At 39.4% G+C, this 6,535-nt stretch overlaps 1 long non-coding RNA gene across 1 annotated transcript in view; it reads left to right on the top strand.

The window, feature by feature from the left end:
* The first annotated feature begins 3,784 nt into the window (after positions 1-3,784).
* The window catches only part of LOC140713072 (uncharacterized), a 58,277-nt gene continuing 55,526 nt past the window's right edge, over positions 3,785-6,535 (top strand). Inside the window, exon 1 of the long non-coding RNA XR_012094933.1 lies at positions 3,785-3,918. This is a non-coding gene — a long non-coding RNA (uncharacterized lncRNA). The remainder of the gene's footprint in view (positions 3,919-6,535) is intronic.

Here is a 6,535-nt window from a genome sequence, read left to right as displayed (position 1 = left end):
TTCATGGGATAAGGAGGAGTCATGATGAAAAATAATGTTAAGAAAAACAACAAAGACCACTGTTCTTGCCAGATTTTGCCATGATAGAATGTTAGACCATTATTGCTAGAACTTTCACATTTTTCAAGAAAATCGTATATTCTATTTTTTTTACGTGACATTTTCTAATTTCAAAAATACTATATAAGTCAAACTAAATATATCTGTATGGAAGATTTGGTCCAGGGAGAGGGTCAAAGCAAAAATTACACTGGAACAAATATACATGGGTGAGGAAGACTCATTCAAGGCTATCGCATTACAGGAATAAAATCGGAACTCAGTCAAAACTCAGCTTTGCTGAAACAAAATTCTGTGTTAAGTTTGCAGTATGTAAACTAGAAATTCAACCTGAATATTGGACTTCAAATAGGTACAAATTTTTAAAAAATTATCTCTCTTTAATTCCCTTAACATTGCCATTGATATTTATTTTGTTTTTAGGTATATTTAACCCAAACATGTACTTAGGAATTGCCAAAAAAGGAAAAATACTCACAAAGAACCGTATATTCTGCTTGTCTAACAGCTAAAACCTTTTGTAAACTTATAAATCAGTGTTGTTAATGAACAAACAATAGCCCTTTAAAATGCCGCTTTTTATTTACAAAATTTCAGTTGGGCCAAAAATTAGATTGTAATAAAGGTAAATTTCATCAGATTTATTAGGATGGCAAGCAGAACTGTTTTCAAGGAAAGGTTATTAATGATTGTTGAAAATATATAAAAAGCAAAACATTTTACCACCATTTATTATGTGTAGTGATCTAAAACATCCAAACAGTGAATTCAAAGAAAACAATAACAAAATATAATTAGAAAGAATATGGTTGATTTTTTTTATGGTGAGCCATACTTTAGTTTTATATGAATCATAACTAAGCTTTATATATTTCTATGTACAAATAAGCATGAATGACCTCAACTTTGCTTTTGTTAAAACTGGTTGGACTTGGTCTAAACTGTTTACCTGGAAATATCTGCAGTGAATTTCAAGCCTTTATAAAAATAATTTAGATCCAAGGAATTAAAAACTAAACTTCATCAACAATATAGAGCTTAAAGCTATTATTCTAGTAGACAAAAGTGGGTTTCAGTCCAACTTTGCCACTTACTTGCTATGTGACCTTGGAGAACAAGAGGACACAGCCTTGAAACTTTCCAATCACTGTGGCCTTCCTCTTCCTCTGCACTCCCTCTCTTATTCCCTTCCCCTCTCACCTCTCCATTGATCTACATATTCTTTTCTTTCTCTTAATCTTTTCTTCTTCCTTATTTTTATTATATGGAATTAATTTAGTAGCCATCTCCATTTGAAATAAAAATTTTGAACTCAGTGCAAGTAGGATTGTTCATATATTTTAATACATTTAAGACTATAAGCATTTAGAACTTAAGAATGTAACTTTCATAGAAATTACCCAATATAAATCACACTTGATAAGAGTGATTTGTCCTCAGCTTTATATTAGAAATTGAGGCATTGCTTCAACTCTAATGCAAAGTGGACTTGTTATTGCTCTTAAGTTTGCTTCCTGCTTTGTAAGTTGACTGAGATAACTATCATCTGTTGGCATATTGAAAGCTCTTTCTGAGGTATCATGTTAACTTGAGGGGCTAGAAGGGCTGGCTCAGATCCTATTACATGCACAGCGCTGTAAATCTGTATGAATTTATACTGACCAGTACTGTACATGAGTGGAAATATTTTCTTTTTATCCCCAATATTTTTATAAAATTTTCTGCCACAGACGATTTCAAAGATGCAGAAGATTACAAAGATGTAGCAGTTAATGCTTACGAGAAGGAGAAAGACAATGAACTCAGGAGTGCGGTTGTAAGGAGACTAAGGAACTGAGGTAAAGGTATTGGATGGTTATTGATGCCACTATAATATAGACTGGAAAGGACATGAACAGAAATATATTAAATCAGGTGCTTAATTCATCCATGAATAAAAGGAAGTTACTGATATAGGAAAGGGAAGGCTGATAGATTATAGCAATATGGAGAGAGCAAGAAACAGACTTAGTGACATACTTGTCAAAAAACTTGGGGTATTTGAAGATCAAGGTAGATACCATTTCAAAGTGGTAATGGGGGTCAGAAGAGCTCCTATGTGGAACTTGGTGGAAGGATAGACTACAGAGGAAAGATGACATCATAGAAAAGGTAGATTTTACATGGGGCAAAAATTTGAAAAAATTGAAGATCTAGGGATTTGTTTTTATTAACTATGAATTCTAATGGGGGAAAATAAGTAGAATAAGTGAATAAAAACAACATTAAGGGGATAAGTTTTAGGTGAATAACTGTTTTCTGGTGCTGATGAAGTATCAGGCATGGTGGATTAGGTCTGATAATCACTTACGTAAAATAGTCGTGCTTCCGGAATTGGTGGGTTCTTGGTCTCACTGACTTCAAGAATGAAGCTGTGGACCCTTCCAGTGAGTGTTACAGTTCTTAAAGATGTTGTGTCCAGAGTTTGTTCCTTCAGACACTCAGATATGTCTGGAGCTTCTTCCTTTTGGTGGGTTCACGGTCTCACTCTCAGGGGTGAACCTGCAGACCTTCACCGTGAGTTTTACAGCTCATAAAGGCAGTGTGAACCAAAAGAGGCAAAAGCAGCAAGATTTATTGCAAAGAGTGAAAGAAAAATGCTTCCACAGCATGGGAGGGCAATTGGGAGGGCACCTGAGCATTGCCCTCCCTGGTTGGGGCAGCCTGCTTTTATTCCCTTATCTGACCCCACCCACATCCTGCTGATTGGTCCATTTTACAGAGAGCTGATTGGTCTATTTTACAGAGCGCTGATAGGTCTGTTTTGATAGAGTGCTGATTGGTGTGTTTACAATCCTTGAGCTAGACACAGAGTGCTGATTGGTGCATTTACAATCCTTGAGCTAGACACAGAGTGCTAGACAGAAAAGTTCTCCAAGTCCCCACTAGGTTAGCTAGATACAGAGTTAGCTAGATAGGGAGTACCAATTGGTGTATTTACAAACCTTGAGTTAGACACAGAATACTGATTGGTGTATTTACACACCCTGAGCTAGACACAGAGTGCTGATTGGTGTATTTATGATCCTCTAGTTAGACATAAAAGCTCTCCAAGTCCCCACCAGATTAGCTAGACACAGAGGGCTGATTGGTGCACATACAATCCTCCCGCTATATATAAAAGTTCTCCAAGTCCCCATCCAGCTCAGGAGCCCAGCTGGCTTCACCTAGTGGATCCTGCATTCCCCTGCAGGCGGAGCTGCCTGCCAGTCCCAAGCGGCTCCTGCACTCCTCAGCTCTTGGGCTGTTGATGGGACCAGGCGCCACGGAGCAGGGGGCAGGGCCCTTCCCAGAGGCTCAGGCCACGTGGGAGCCCACCGCAAGTTGGGGAGCTCAGACATGGCGGGCTGCAGGTCCCGAGCCCTGCCCCGCGGAGAGGCCCTAGGCAGCTAAGGCCCTGCGAGAATTTGAGAGCAGCGCCGGCAGGCCGGCAGTGCTGGAGGACGCGGGCAACCTCCGCAGCTGCTGGCCCGGGTGCCAAGCCCCTCACTGCCCCGGGCCGGAGGGCGCCGGCAAGCCGCTCCGTATGCCGGGCCCTCCTAGCCCGCGCGGGGGCCGGGGCCGCGCCCGCCGAAAGGAAGTCGCACTGGCCCTGGAGCACTGCGCAGCCCGGGTTCCCGCCCACGCCCCTACCTCCACACCTTCCGGCAGGCAGAGGGAGGCTGCCCAGGCCTCAGCCAGCACAGAGGGGCTACCATGGTGCCGTGGTGGGCTGAAGGGCTCCTCAAGCGCCCCCAGAGTGGACGCTGAGGCCGAGGAGGCGCTGAGAGTGAGGGCTGCTAGCACATTGACACCTCTCAGTTGGACATTTTTAACTAGGTAGGTATAAACCTATTAGGTAACTGCTCTCTCCTGCTTATCCCGGTACAGTGGAGATCAAAGAAAAGTAAATGCCGGCCAGGCGCGATGGCTCACGCCTGTAATCCCAGCACTTTGGGAGGCTGAGGCGGGTGGATCAGGAGGTCAGGGGAATCAAGACCATCCTGGCTAACATGGTGAAACCTCATCTCTACTAAATTAGCTGGGCGTGGTGGCGGGCTCCTGTAGTCCCAGCTACTCGAGAGGCTGAGGCAGGAGAATGGGGTGAACCTGACAGGCGGAGCTTGCAGTGAGCCAAGATCGCACCACTGCACTCCAGCCTGGGCGACAGAGCGAGACTCCGTCTGAAAAAAAAAAATGTAAATGCCTCCCCAGGGAACAATTCTCCTAGGTAGCTCAAGCACAGTTCTCTGAGCAGTTTCCCTCTAGAGAGGATGTGGCTAAAGTAGTAACTATCTCAGCTACAGCAGGTTTCTAGGAACTACATCTTCTTCACAATTGTATGATGCTTCCCCTGTTGGAGCAGAAAATGAATAGATGCTCCCTCTTCATATATTAAATGGTGGTGTAGTGGCTTAAGAACACTATAGAGGGAACAGCATGCTCCTTCACTACAGCAGTGTGATTTTGTAGTGTCTACAATTCGTAGCCTGTAGATGCTGTCTATTTTTCCCATGGTGCCTAACGGAAAATACATAGACACTCAGGTTTGACATGGTAAAACCCAAAGACCTTTCAAAGGCAAATTCAGTATTGCCCTATAAAGAAATCTTGAAAACTCACATGCTGGACTGCAATAGTAATTTACTATTTGTGCAATCAACTCAGTCAATAAAACATAAAAAATAATAAATAAAATCCTCAAACTCCAAAAATAAAAACATCAAGTCTGGAGCTGGATAATTGAAAACTATTCAACACATACTTAAATTGTAATTGAATTGCACATAATCAAAGATAGAGGGGAGATATTAAAACAAAGTAGTAAAAGAGAAAAGACATTATTTACAGAAGCATATCAGGCAGATAGCAGACTTTTCAGTGGCTAAAATAGGCTCTAGAAGCACGCACCCCCCCACCCTTCGACTGCCAAAAAATACTGTTTTCAGTGCTTAGGATAGAATAATCATATCAAAATTCCATTTCCAAGTAAATAAACCATTGAAAACGAAGTTGAAAGCAGGACAATATTAGAGATTTGAAAGACTAAGAGTGTTTACTAGTTGCAAACTCAGCCCAGTGTAAAGGATATTCCTCAATACAATGAAACATGAAACTTAAGGAAAAAGTGGGATCCCCAAAGATGATGAGCAAAGAAATCAGTAAAGCATGCTGATGAATCTAAATGACAGTTGGCATGAAAAAAAATTGTTATCGGATGTTTTTAAAATGCCTTGGAACTGATGTATTTAAACACAATACATACATATTATAAATCTTTTATAGCTTATATAGTGTGGGAAGAAAAATGGAAATACTGATTAATCTTAGAGTTTATTAAGATAAACATGCATAGTCAAAATTTATGAGCAAGCACTAAAAAAATCAGATATAATAAAAATAACTGTCAAAGCAGTGAAGGGTAGAAAAAGAGTAAACTCCGTAAAGCAAACAGGTAAAGTGTAAGAAGGGATTTAAAGAGCTCAATTGTAATAAATAGCAAAATAAAAAGAGAATAAAAAAGCATGATGAAAAATTAAAAAGAGGAAAAGAAGCCTAAATGTGTCTGTAATTGAAATAAATATAAATCTGGAGATGAGGCTTTCATTTCTGGCAATATGTTGAATTACATGCATTGAAAAATTACTGGCTTCAAAACACTTAATATGCTTTTTAAAATGCAACAAATGTCAATTAAAAATTGAGAATACACAAAGAAAAAAAATCCCAGAAAGCCAATATGGTAAGAATATTAAGTTTTCATTTCCTGGGGTGTTTATTAATATCAATAACAAACAGTGCTGAGGTTTAGCCATCCAGAGACAAAGGTTAAAGTATGAGGTATACGAATTCATGGAGTTAGAACTGAGGTATGCAACTAAATATGGTACTCTTGAAAGACTTTAGCGTCTATTGAAAAGTAGACTACTTAAAATCTATCCTTTTGCAAATGTAGACTGTAGAGAAGTTTCTAAGCCTATGCCTGAGATCTGAATTAAAAATTAAAATAATTTTTTTTGAGAATTCCAGCTTTAGGTCTGCCTCATGTGAGTTTTGGGATTGAATTTACATTACTTTTTTGACATGGAAAATTAATATAAAAGTAGTTCCTATCTGAGGCACCTGAAAAAAAATATAAGAACTTTCTGGAGAAATTTTCAAAATAAACAGTGTTCAAAATTGAGCTTACAAGCTAAAATTAGGCATTATAATAGAAAGTAGTTTATTCTGATCAAGAGTGATCAGGAACCACACACACACACACACAGAGACATACACACTCACATACACACATATGAATAAAAATCCTTGAAATGGGAACTTCCTTAAACTTTTAATGGATGTTAACAAAAAGAGCAACTAACATACTTAATAGGGAAATTATAGAATTGCCCTTATAATCAATACCAAGACAAATGTTCTGTTACCCTTAATATTTCCACCGAAGTCATAACCA

The sequence above is a fragment of the Chlorocebus sabaeus genome, chromosome 12 (assembly GCF_047675955.1).
Source record: "Chlorocebus sabaeus isolate Y175 chromosome 12, mChlSab1.0.hap1, whole genome shotgun sequence".
In the NCBI taxonomy this organism is placed as follows: Eukaryota; Metazoa; Chordata; class Mammalia; order Primates; family Cercopithecidae; genus Chlorocebus; species Chlorocebus sabaeus.
Note: the sequence above shows the minus strand (reverse complement) of the source record. Positions and strands in the feature narration are given on the sequence as shown.